Raw genomic sequence first — 14109 nt, 5'->3', positions numbered from 1 at the left:
ATTCCACTGCATTGTTGATGTTATTGTTCTCTCTACATAATTTCCAATGATGATATGATGTTATGGGCTGAAAGATAATGTGAAAATGTTAAAAAAGTTTAAAATTGCAATTATCTACAGCAGAGAACAATCTAGACCTAAAATTATTGTAAGTTTCACAATAACTATATCTAAAATTTAGTATAAATCCAACAATTAATCAAAAAAAAAAAAAAAACTCAACCTCTTTCTCACAAGTCCCTTATAGGTATGACTTGGTCTGTTACAAATAATTCCATAAAATTTAATCTTTTTAATAACAAGTTGGTAAATTGTGAGCGTGAATTTACAAGCAAATTTCAGTGTTTCCTTCCAAATAAAGGCATCAATAACAATGACAGAATGAGTGCTACTTATCTAGCTAAGTATAAACATATCTATCTATTGGGTTTCAGGAAAGATATCTCATCAACATGTATTTTTTAGGATATTGGTTTCAGGAAATATGTCTCATCAATATGTGACAGTACCTTGTACACCAATGGTTGCTTTATCAATATGTGACATTTACACCCCATAAAACAAGTGTTGCCTCATTAATATGTAACACATGGCCAATACATCAACTTACAGTTACCCCATTGACAATGAACAATCCTCTAGATTAAGTCTCAATTGTTCATGTCCAAGACATTTGCCTTCCCTTACAAAGCAGGGGCTGATATAAAAATCTGAGTTACTATTATTTTGTCTAAAAAAAAATATTATATTCATTCCATGCAATAAACCACCAAAATCCAAAAAGCAAAGTGCTCTTAGGGTGACTGGATTGGCTAATATGGTGGTGAGGATGAGTTGCACACTGATTCAAAATGGTTTGAGGATGGCCTCCCACTTCCTGAACTTCAGAAATCAAAAGCGAAAGTGTGTTGAAGGTGGCTCTCTACATGTTGATAGACGCTTGTCTAAAGCCATGCCCTTGAAGCCTTAGAACCCTCCACGAAGGTGTTGTCAACTACATCCTTTTCAAAATAAAACTAGATGGGTCTGGCAATTGCTTCTGAAACCTCCTTTACCATTGGAAGAAATGCTCTTGGTCTCTCTTTTTGTACGTTTCTGAAATGCAGGTCAATAGGCATGGGAAAAAATTCATAGTGAATTTTGAACATAGAGAAGCCATTTGTTTATGGATATTGGAAGGCTATGGAGGTTTATCTATATGGGTAAACATTAAATTTGAATAGTTGCAGGACATTATAGTTTGGCGTTCTTGTTTGGATTTTGCAGGGTTTTGGAAGAGTTCAGGAAGCCTCAAAAACTAATGAAAATGCCAAGAACAAGAAAAAGAAGGTCGACCATCAGCCTACTAGCACTAATTATGAACCTTCAATGAGCATATTAAAAAAATGAAGCAGTCGAGTTTAGCGAGAATGGTCAAAATAGTAGGGCTTATCTAGAACCCGTTGAGTTTATTTCAGTATCAAGAATCTCAAGGAGCGTGTTCCTGTAGATAAGATGAGACAAATATTAAGGGAAAATGTGCAGGATGATTCTGGCTCTGATGAAGCGATCGCCCAAAGATGGTAAGCCTCTATGTAAGTGTTTTTCAGTTTTTCTGATACAAATTCATGACAAATTCAAAGTAATATATTACTGACATTGAAGGTTTTTATTTTGGTGTTAAAACCAATGTTGATCTGATGATGTATGGACTGCTTGAGGCTTGCCCCCTATGTGGTGGAAACCTTGAATTTTCAAGATTTAGTTATGAATGTCCCATGGGTTTTATTTTTGAGTGGAGTAAGTGCGGCTACACCACTCAAACTGTGCATAGGAAAAATGAATTATGGATCAATATTCCCAATGCATTTAATATGTAATGGGCCAAGCAATTTTTTTTATAATGATGCCAAATTTTCCCAATATATGACAATATAATGCAAATAATAGAATCTACAATCTTCCCCCTTTTTTGTACGCTACAAACTGAACACCCCTTCTTAAATAAATGACAGAATGGTCAAATAATACACCTCATAGTAAATTTAGTTCATTCTACCACAAAATAATAATTCCCACATAAAATATTCAGTTCTTTCTACCACAATATAATAATTCCCAAAAGATTGAGTTGTCCCCACATTAATAAAACACAAACAATTCTAAACAAGTATGGTTAATGTCTAACCCAAAAGTCGCGACACGACTATTCTTAATCCTCTCGTCCTGTGATCGTAATGACCACGTACTAATCCTAACAGATAGATTACTTGCTATGCTTGAAGGTGTCATGGTCCTCAACCCCTCTTCGTCTACCAGTTCCGCTTCAGAATTTCACTTTGTCCTCCCATCGCTTATCTTCAACATCGACTTAAGCCACCATGAGATTTCACTACAGGAATGGACATTCGCCAAGTGTTTCAAGGGTATTTCATCATCATGTGAGCGAGGATGTCTTCGCTGGTTTTCCAAAGGATCATCCTCCCAAAAAATCTTAATCCTGCCTCTGAATAATTACAGACCCTACACAATACTTTGCTACCAAATTAGAAGGGATTCGAAAGCAAGAACAGAACAAGCCCAAGGTAATTTCGTTGCCTATTAAAAAGCACTTTTGTGCTAGAGCGAGAGGATATACAAAATTCGATTCCCTTTTAGAAGTATAATTCATGTGTTAATACCAAGTGCCCAAATCAACAAGAAATTCCCTGTCCTCTAGAAAAGTTTCTTGTGCTAGAAAAAATTGAAGAGAAGAAAGGAGTTATGTCAACTAGGGTGAAATCTTTCACCACCGAACTTGACCATATCTTTTGCTGACTTGTCACATAGTTGCGCAAATACCCTTCAATCCATTTATTTAAAAAAATTGTTTGGTCGTCAGTTTGCGGGTGATAGTTAATGCTAGGGGTTAATTCAGTTCCAACTAGTTTGAAAAGTTCCTACTAGAATGCGCCCATGAATCTGCTATCACGGTCGTTGACTATGTTCTTCAACAACCCATGTAATCTAAAGAATTCTTTGAAGAAAATTTATGCCACTTGCTTGGTTGAGTAATCTGTTGAGATAGCAAAGAAGTGTGTGAGTTTAGTCAATCTTTCCACTACGATGTATATGCAATCCTTTCCCTGTGCTTTCAGTAATCCAGTGATAAAATCCATCAATATGCTTTCCCATTTATGTTCTGGAATGGGTAGAGGTTGGATAAGACCTGCAGGAGGTGTATGCTCAAACTTATTTTGCTAACATGTCATGCATTCCATGACGTATTTCACATCTTCCTTGAGTCCCTTCCATGAGAATTGCTTTCGGATTTGTCGAGATGTCTTGAAGAACACTCGGTGTCTGATCGAAGGAATATCATGTGTAACCTTCATAATTTTCTCCTTAAGTGTAGATTCAAGGACCAGATGTATCTTGTCTTTATAGTAAATGATGTCATCGACTATTTTGTACCTTTCATCCCAGATAATCCTGTCGAAAAGCGTGCAAGCAAATTGGTTCTTAGCATATTCGGCAAAGAGGTGTCCCTTCCAATCTTCTGTGAGCTCCATGAGTGTGAAAGTCGTTGGTTTCTTGGAGAGTGCATCAGCCACCACGTTTTTCTTCCCTTTCACATATTCGATGTCAAAATCATAAGCTTGAATTTTTCTTACCCAATCTGTTGTCGTTCATTCAAGTCCCTTTGTCCCAAGAAATGTCACAAGTTGTTGTGGTATGTCCTTACTATGAACCTATTACCCACTAGATATTGTCTGAACTTTGCTAATGCCTGCATGATGGCCAGCATTTCTTTGTCATATATGGAGTAAAGCCTTTTTGTATCTTCTAGCTTCCGACTTTCGAATGCGATCAGATGACCTTTCTGCATTAGGACGGCTCTTATTCCTTCTCCAAACGCATCGCACTCTAATATAAATGGTTGGCCAAAGTCAAGAAGGGCTAGTACTGGACACGAGCTCATTATTTCTTTGAGCTTGTTGAATGCCTTGTTAGTTGCTTTCGTCCACCTGAATTCCCCCTTTTCTGTCAAATCCGTCAGGAGCGCATTTAGCTGGGAGAACTCCTTAATGAACAACCAATAATAACTATAGAGCCCAAGAAATCCTCATAACTTTGTTAGTGTCTTAGGTGTAGGCCAATCCACTATTGCTTAGATCTTCTCCTAGTGGACTTGTACCCCCTATGCGTTGATCATATGCCCTAAATAAAGAATCTTTGTCAACCCAAACTCACATTTGGATGCTTTGGCATAAAGGGACTATTCCTGCATGATGCTCAAAATCTAATCCAAGTGTCTCAAATGATCGTCCCACATCTTACTGTAGATGAGGAGGTCATCAAAGAATACCAACAAAAACTTTCTTAGCTGCCTGTTGAAAATGCTATTCATGCATGATTGGAAGGTGGCGGGGGCGTTGGTTAGCCCAAATAGCATGACCAGAAATTCAAATTTTTTAGTGGCAACTGAATGTTGTTTTGGGCAAGTCTTCCTCCCGAACTCGAATTTGGTGGTACCCAAATCGTAGGACAATCTTTGAGAAATATGTTGCTCCATGTAGCTCATCTAGTAATTCATCAATTCGAGGAATGGGGTACCTATTTTTGATGGTCTTCTTATTAAGTGCCCAGTAGTCAATGCACATTCTCCATGTGCCATCCTTCTTCTCTACCAAAACCACAGATGATGCAAATGGGCTCGAGTTGGGTTGAATATGTCCAATAGATAACAATTCTTGGATAGTTTTTTCTATTTCATCTTTGAACTTCTTTGGATGTCAGTACAGTGTGGTGATCACAAGCTTAGCTCCTTCTAGCTCAATAATATGCTAAAATCCTCTTTTTGGAGGCAATCATGGAGGAATGTCATCAAACACTGGAGCGTGCTTGTCTAGTTCTTGATGAATATCAACCTTGTATTACAGCTTATCATTGTTGAGAGTATTCTGGGTCATTACCTTAAATTTTGTTGTGTATGTTATATCCCCGTGCCTAAAAAGGGCTTCCATCCTTCTGGCTGAAACGACTTGCGGCCCACCATTTAACATGCCTCTTAATATGACTTTACTGCCATTTGGTACTCTAAATTCCATTTCCAACGCTTGGTAATCCATTGTGTTTTCCCAATGAATATAACCATTGAACTCCCAGTAACATGTTGAGGTTTGCAAGATCTATTACATAGAAATCATTGGTAAAAGTATAATTACTAAGAGTTACACTCAAACCTGGGATCATTCATGTGCAATCCAAGTTGTACTCATCCGCAACTATCACATCCAAGCCATCAAACTCTTTGGTGGGAAGTCCCCTTTTTGCTAATAATGCTACATCAATGAAGTTGTGCATTGCTCCTCCATCAATTAGTGCTATGATGTGTTGTCCCTTGACAACTCCCCTGACCTTGAAGGTGTAATACTTGGGCGTACCTGAACGAGTTGCAATGTTGACCTGTGCTTGTGTCTTCTTTTCTCTATTGAGGCCTTCTTCTTGTGGCGGTCCTTCTTTGGAGCTGTCGGGCTTTTCTTCATCCATTGCTTCCTTCTACAGTGGCTCTTCATCAGTACTTGGAGTGGCCTCTTCTTCTTCGTCGTCATCAGAGAGTACTTCGATGTAGTGAATCTTCCCCTTTCTTAAACAACAATGACCAAGTTCCCATGGTTCCCTACAAGTAAAACATAGTTTTTTTCCTCCTCAGTTCACTTCGAGTTTCCTCATCTAGTCTGTCTCTTTTGGGTCAATCAGGTTGGAAGGGATTCTCCTTATCTCTTGGAGGGATGACAGGCTTAGACGGAGCCTTACCTTTAACGATTGCATTACCAAGGTCTCGAGTCTTTTTATGGCTTATTGAAGAGTGGTGGGATGGAATGCTTTGACCCATCCTTGTAGGGCCTCGACTAATGCTTCAGTGAAAAGCATAACTAATCGCTCTTCAGATATATTTTTCACCATAACTACCATGCGTTCAAATTCTACAATAAACTCTTCATGTCATCATGTTTGCTTAAGTAGTGCCAATTCTCTGAAGTGGATTTCTAGGTTCTTTCGGTCGAATCTTTCTATCAGTGTAATGTGGCAAATTGAATTGTGTCTTCCTTAACCATAGGATTGAGCCTGAAGTAGGTGTCCAATTTTTGCACCCAAGCCCTTGTTGTACATTTAGATGATCCATCAAATGAGGGTAAAGGAAGTTTACTTACCTTACGTGATATTTCTCCATTAGGTTGTCCTCAGGATCTATTCTGGTACCAGAAGTTATTGTACTCATTGAAAGACATAGATGTTTGTGAATTCTCTTCTAATCATGCATAGTCCTAAACATAAGTGTTTAGGAGTTGATTAGGCTCAACTACATCCTGGCATGTTGGCACCTAATTGTCTGTAAATTGAGGTAGAAGTGGTTGGCTATGCGTCCTGTTGTTGGCTTGGTTGACGGGATTATGATTCCCACTTCCTTCAGTTGTAGTCCTATTGGTGGCAGCGACATTCGGCTAGCCGGTGAGGTGAGCGATTAGCACCGCAATTTGTTGTTGCCCTTGGGTCAAGGCCTGAGCTATCTACTGTTGCCCTTGAATCATTTGTTGCTCCTGCTGGTGCAACTATTTATTCATTTGTTGCTTCCCCTACAACAATTATTGTAGTAAGATACCAAGGTCACGTTCTACTCTATCCCCCATAGTAGAATGATGGTTATTCCTCCTTATAGTGACAATGTTGGGGTCTTGAGGAAGCATAAACTACCATTCACCACAAGCTGGAAGAATGCTTGTGCTCTGATATCACTGTAATGGGGTAGGGAAATTTTTTTGTAAATATGACAAATTTTCCCAATATATGATAATACAATGCAAATAATAGAATCTACAATCTTCCCCTCTTTTTAATACACGACAAACTGAACACCCCTTCTTAAATAAACGAAAGAATGGTCAAACAATACACCTCATAGTAAATTCAGCTCATTCTACCATAAAATAATAATTCCCACATAAAATATTCAGTTCTTTCTACCACAATATAATAATTCCCATAAAAGTGAGTTATCCCCACACTAGTAAAACACAAACAACTCTAAACACGTATGGTTAATATCTAACCCAAAAGCCGCGACACGACTATTCTTAATCCTTGTCTTATGATCCTAGTAGCCACGTACTGAGCCTAACAGATAGATTACGTGTTATGCTTGAGAGTGTTGTAGTCCTCAATCCCTCTTCGTCTACCAGTTCCGCTTCAAAATTTCACTTCGTCCTCCTGTCACTTATATTCAGCATCGACTTGAGCCACCATGAGATTTCGCTACAGGAATGGACTTTCGCCGAATTGTTTCAAGGGTATTTCATCATCATGTGAGCCCAAATGTCTTTGTTGCCTCTAAATGATGTACCTTTGATTGTTGGAAGAGACTCGTTCAACTCTCTGAGATTTGGTTCTATGTAAGAACCTTCACCTCAGACGAAACCTTCTTCTCCCTAGTTTGGATGGCTCCTCAGACTTCAGATTGTTCCTTCGCTGGTTTTCCAGAGGATCATCCTCCCAAAAAATCATTATCCTGCCTCAGAATAATTACAAATCTTGCACAATACTTCGCTACCAAATTAGAAGGGATCCAAAGGCAAGAACAAAAAGAGCCCAAGGTAATTTCGCTGCCTGTTAAAAGGTGCTTTTGTGCCAAAGCGAGGGCTAGACAGAGTTTGTTTCCCTTTTAGAAGTATAATTCTTGTGTTAATACCAAGTGCCCAAACCAACAAGAACTTCATTGTCCTTCAGAAAGCTTTTCTGTGCCAGAACAGATTGAAGAGAAGAAAGGAGTTTTGTCAACTAGGGTAGAAACTTTCACCACCGAAATTGACCAAAAAATGGGGTCATAAAACCCTCAGAGCTAATGCTCAAAAGGCAAATGAGATAATTCACCATGACGATCCAAAATGAATCCAAGTCTCCTTTATTTACAGAATTCCTTGAGGGGTTTCATTTTCTTAAGTGATTAAGCGTGTCTTACTCAAAACACCAGATTTGTGTTTTCCACCTAACTTACCTAAAACTCACCCACAATGGGGGTTTTGCGGTTTTATCCCCTCTTTTGAAGGACTATAGTCTACAGGACAGATAGGCTGCTAAGTCCATTGGTCCTCAATTCATTGAGGACATCACATAATAATGAAAATCTCTCTGACGTAAGTATGTTAAGTTTTGTAATTAGTGGGATGATTTACATTTGAAGAAGAGTTTGATGTTTTAATGATGGTTTAGTAGTCAAGGAAGCAGCAAGATTCGAACCAGTGCCCTATCAGAGAATGGCTTCCCTGAGACAAGCCCTTGCCCTTTTCTGCCATGACCATTGCATTGTCAGGTTGAATGTCATGTCCTCAGGTTGCACTTAAACCCCATCAATTTTTCTGATATATCATGTGAAACATTTAAGCAAAGTCTTCTTTCATATTAATATTATACAGTTTGGTTCCATCCTTTTCTGTCCAGTTTTAGGATTAGTATCTATGATTTCAATCCAATTTTAGTAATAGTATGGATCTATGCTGTAGCATCTACGGAGGGAAGAAATTGAAAAGAATGGAAGAATGGTTTTCACTGTTCTCACAAAAAGTTAGATAATTAAATTTGTGTTACTCAGGTTTAGCATTAGGGTGAACTTAATTTGAATGTCTATCTTTGAAGGCTCTGATGGTTTCTATATGTTTTCCAGGTGTAGATTGTTTTGTAGTGTCAGAAAAGGAACGGACGAAGGGAAGCTCTGCTAAAGCAGCACAGGCAAAGTAAATTGATCTCCCGACTTCAACCTGTGAGAATTTTAATTGGTCATATAATGGATATTGTGTTTCTTTGTAGAATATATGATTTTGTCTAAGGTATTATTTTACCTGCAGGGAAAAAGGAATCCCTGTTGTTAAGAAATCATGGTTAAATAATTGTATTAAGACTCAGAAGGTGCAGCTTACTGAGACTTGTGAGATAAGGCATGAAGCTCCTTGGACCGAACGAACCACAGATGAGGAAGTTGCAGAGTCATTGATAACAGAGGTATATTTTAAGCTATATACTTTGATATCGCAAGCTGGGGATGATGGTAAGAATTTTATGTTTCTTATGGTAATGACGATAAGAATTTACCTTGGCAATGTTCCCTGTTGCAGATGAAACTATATCGAAAGCTAGTTTACAAGGACTCTGGATTGAGGGATAAAGGAGGATTTATTCTGGAAAGGGATGGCCTTTTGTACAACTGTGCCTTCTCAGTTTTCGATCAGGCCATTGGTTTGAATGAGTAAGTGCATTGGCCTTCCAACCCTTCATAACAGTATGGTTGTTTCTGGAATTAGTGATATCAATATTTCATTTCTAGACTTTGGAATAACACTACTTTCTTTTCCATTGGTTTCAATGAGTAAGTGCATTCGCCTTCCAACCCTTCATAACAGTATGGTTGCTTCTGGAATTACTGATATCAATATTTCATTTCTAGAATTTTGAATAACACTACTTTCTTTTCACAGTTACAGTGTGATGTAGCTGATTGAAATGCCAAAAGGAAAACTATACCTATACTTTAAGAGAAACAAAGCAGGTGATGACACCAACACCCAAGAGAGACGTGATCAAAGAACAAACATTGAAGAAGCTATCAATGAATTCAGACAACTCATTTATTTGAAGAATTGACAGGAAATGAATTCGAGCCATGGGAACGAGAAAAGAAGTTTGCTAAGAAATGTTTGAAGTGTCACCCCCATTGACATAGTAAAAGAACCAACTTATTCTATTTGTAATTTTGCATACAGACATACCCCTTTATTAAGTGAAGTATGGATTCCAACACATCTGCTTTGCATATTTACGCAGAGTGGGTAGAAGTTCGTTGTGAAGGCTTGGTTCCAAGGCAACTTGGTATTAAGCAGCTCAGACCAAGCCCCATTTATAGTTGCAAGCATCCTCCATACCCGTTTCCCAACGGAAAACACTGCAATTTGCAATTCAACGGGAATCTTAATCTTCAATTACGGCTGCCTTTTTCCCAGCATTTAGCAGATCTTACTGGCATGGATCGACTTGTCACTTGCCATTGCGTCGTTCGCCCCGATTCCCTCACCGGTGGCGACATGAGAGTCGGCTACGGTAAAATCCTCAAAGAACCACAAATCGAAACCCCAAAACCAGAAACCAAAATATTATAGAGGAACGACCAAGTGATCAGACTCCACATTTCAGATTTTAGTTCAAGAGCATACACAGACTTTAATTCAACCAATCAGATTTTAATTCGAGAGAGGCCGATGAAGATAAGCTCGACTCTGTGATTGGTGGGGTGAAAAGTGCCCACCCCAAACTTGCAAATAGATGTTTATCAGTGTAAAAGGCTAAATAACAAAATAAAAATAAAAATAAATAAATAAATCAAACAACTCTACATAGAAATGTGAATTTAAATAAAGAAACGAATAATTAAAAATTAAAATTAAAAAATTAAAACCGCGGAACCGCATCTAACCCTCACACAAATCAGTTTTGTGGATTTACTCCACAGGAAAATGATAAATGAACGAAGTGTTAGAAACTGCTATTAGAAACAGCAAAAGGCTCATTTACTTTTAACGTTAAAGCAGTTTCTAATCTTAATGTGACCCGATCTAATCTTAAAGCATTTAGATCTTATCTTAAAGCAGTTTCTAATCTAAAGCATTAGATCTTAAGCGTTGAATTGGTATATGATGGACGTACCAGATTAGAGTTAAATAATATATAAAGGATTGGGTCCTCTCTCTCCCACACAAGAGTTGTATTCTTCTCCATCAAGAAACACATAAGGAAGTGAGGGCAAGAGGAGAGAAACCGAATTCTGAGAAGAAGACAGAAGACAGAAGACAGAAGATGGCAGCCATTACATCTTCCGCTGTTAGTCAAGGTATGTCATCTTAAACAACATATTAAGTTCTGAATGTGAAATATTTGGTATTGATGATCTTTGGGCTGTTAGTAGCTATATTTTACATTTGGTATCAGAGCTGCAATCAATAACTGAATATTTCCTATGATTGCAATTGATTTGTTCTGTGCTTTACTCATGTGATTGAGCCTTCGGGAAACTGTGGGGGTTTTATGAAATGATCACGCATTCATGAGTCCTTTGACTATGCGCCTATTGACCCCTGTTTGCATCCTTTCGTTGTTAACCAAGTCCTGTGCATGCTTCACAAAAGGGGTTAAGAGCTTACCTCTAGGTTTTCGAATGAACCCATTTCACTTCTCGAAGATATTAGGCCGCTATTTAGTGGCTGTAACGTGTTGAATTTTTCTTTTGACCAAGAGACTTACGACTGGCACTTATACAAATCAAGGTCATCGCTATAATTATTATATGAACAATAGGGGCGCGTATTAAAATACGACTCCAAATCCCACAAAATTATGGATCCCGATGGCTAGCCGTTCCTGTGGTTCACTTCGCTGTATAGCCTGTCCGGTTCCATTAAAGCTGCATGCACATAAAACCCCATACTCCATTTCCTTCATTATTGTTTGGTGAATGCTCGAAAGCCACAATGACTGATCAGTATATGCTTGTTTCGAAAGTTATGTCATAAGCTTCTAGGATCTTCCCTCCTAAATAAAATAATTTTGGGTTTCTTTACATGTTACTCTTCACACATGTCATGGATGCTATTCTTGGTTTATGATTAATATTATTGTAATGGCTTTGAAACAAACCGTGTCGATTCCAATTTTAAAATGTAACGCCCAATTGAAATTGAAACGCTGAATCTTTGGGTGGACAAAGGGCGAAAATCCCAAATACGAAACGTCTGAATCGTATACGATGCCTATACGGTAAAGCTTCAAAATTGACACTCGCTTGCACGCTTTTTAGAAGCTTTCCAATATGGGATTAGACCTGAGATATGGGATTGGTCAGAAACATTTTGATAAAGGGGATCACAGGGCAACTGTGTACGTCGTATGACTGGGAGGCGTGGCCTGTTCATTACTAAAATTTTCTCGCTTGCAAAAGTTGAGTAGAACTCCTGTAGGAAAGTTACAGTTTCGATTGACGTTTGAAATTTGGGCATAAAAGTAATTGCTCTATGACTGATTGTTTTGCATAAGGTATGTGTTATAAATTATTTATGCACATGAGATTTATGATTTTGTTAATCACCAAAGTGGTCAAAATCAGAATGTTGTTTTGCATAAGGTATGTGTTATAAATTATTTATGCACATGAGATTTATGATTTTGTTAATCACCAAAGTGGTCAAAATCAGAATAATCATTTAGTGCATAAGTGACATAATGATTATTGATAGAAATTGCCAGTTATAATAATACCAATTAAAAACTGGCGTCACTAATGATAGAACCTGAGAACTTACCCAAAGGAAAGTCTTGTTCTATAACTAGTTGACATGATGAGGTTTGATAGATATTTTGATTAAATAAATATTGATCATCCAAAGATGTCAGTTCTATTTAATTGAATATATTTATTACCTACTTATGTTTTGGTATTTAATTATGTTAAGTATAAGATAGTATCTACCCAAAGGAGTGCTATATTATACTATTATGTCTACATCTGAATCGCGTTAGTTATGAGCTTATAGTTATTTTTGATTTGCAGGTTATCTATCTTTCGTATGTTTTGAATCAAATTTAGTTGAAGTTCCTATTAATACATGGTGGCTTGATACTGGTGCTACAACTCATGTTTCCAACAATATGCAGGGATTTCTTACGATCCGAACCATAAATCCAAATGAAGATCGTTTTCTCTTTATGGGAAACGGAATGAAATCTTCAATTGAAGGCATTGGGACTTATCGTCTAATTCTAGAAAGTGGAATGTATTAGACTTATACAGTACCCTTTATGTACCTTCATTATCTAGAAACCTTATTTCCGCAAGTAAATTGGATATTTCTGGTTTTAGATGTATGATTGGATCCGGTTGTTTTGATTTATATAAGAATACTGATAATGTTGGTTCTGGTATTCTAATTGATGGTTTATATAAATTGAAACTGAATGACACTTATGCGAATTCCTTGTTGAATGTAGTAAATAATGTTGGATGTAAACGTAGCAGGTTGAATGAAAATTCTGCTTTCTTGTGGCATAAACGACTAGGTCATATATCCAAAGAAAGAATGATGAGATTAGTAAGTAATGAAATTTTGTCAAATTTGGACTTTAGTGATCTAGAATTATGTGTGGATTGTATTAAAGGTAAACAAACCAAACATAATAAGAAAGGAGCCACTAGAAGCAGCCAGCTTCTTGAAATAATACACACTGATATTTGCGGACCTATGGACACTCCAGCCTTTAATGGAGAAAAGTATTTCATCACTTTCATTGACGATTTTTCCCGTTATGGTTATGTCTATTTGCTTCATGAAAAATCTCAATCTGTGAATGTCCTTGAGACGTTTGTAAAGGAAGTTGAGAGGCAATTAGATAAAAAGGTGAAAATCATAAGGTCTGATAGAGGTGGTGAATATTATGGTAAATATAATGAGTCAGGCCAGTGTCCAGGTCCATTTGCAAAATTCCTCGAAAGTCATGGCATATGTGCGCAATACACAATGCCAGGTACACCACAGCAAAATGGTGTAGCAGAAAGGCGCAATAGGATGTTAATGGATATGATTAGGAGTATGATGTCAGATTCTACACTACCTAAGAATTTGTGGTCGTATGCTCTCAAAACCGCTAACTATTTGTTGAATAGGGTTCCTAGTAAAGCTGTTCAAAAGACTCCTTTTGAGTTATGGACTAACAGGAAACCTAGCTTAAGACACCTGCATGTTTGGGGTTGTCCAGCGGAAGCGAGAATTTATAATCCACATGAAAAGAAATTAGATTCTCGAACGATCAGTGGGTATTTTTTAGGTTACCCTGAGAAATCTAAAGGGTATGTGTTTTACTGTCCTAATCATAGTCCAAGAATTGTAGAAACTGGTAATGCAAGATTCATTGAGAATGGTGAAGTCAGTGGGAGTACTAGAAGAGAAATAGTAGAAATAAAGGAAACAAGGGTAAATGTTACATTGCCTAGAATAGTTCCTCCATCTACTATTACTCCAAATGTTGTTCCAGCTGTTGTAGAACAGCATGATGATA

At 37.6% G+C, this 14109-nt stretch overlaps 1 pseudogene; it reads left to right on the top strand.

Annotated features, from left to right (window-relative positions):
- The first annotated feature begins 1516 nt into the window (after window positions 1-1516).
- Window positions 1517-9728, top strand: LOC149202464 (protein ADP-ribosyltransferase PARP3-like; annotated as a pseudogene).
- Window positions 9729-14109: the final 4381 nt, after the last annotated feature.

This window comes from Pinus tabuliformis, chromosome 2_1 (genome assembly GCF_031772625.1).
Source record: "Pinus tabuliformis cultivar Carrire ecotype Pingquan chromosome 2_1, CPIR1, whole genome shotgun sequence".
Lineage (NCBI taxonomy): Eukaryota > Viridiplantae > Streptophyta > Pinopsida > Pinales > Pinaceae > Pinus > Pinus tabuliformis.
The sequence above is the reverse complement of the archived record's forward strand: the minus strand, read 5'-3'. Positions and strand labels throughout refer to the sequence as shown.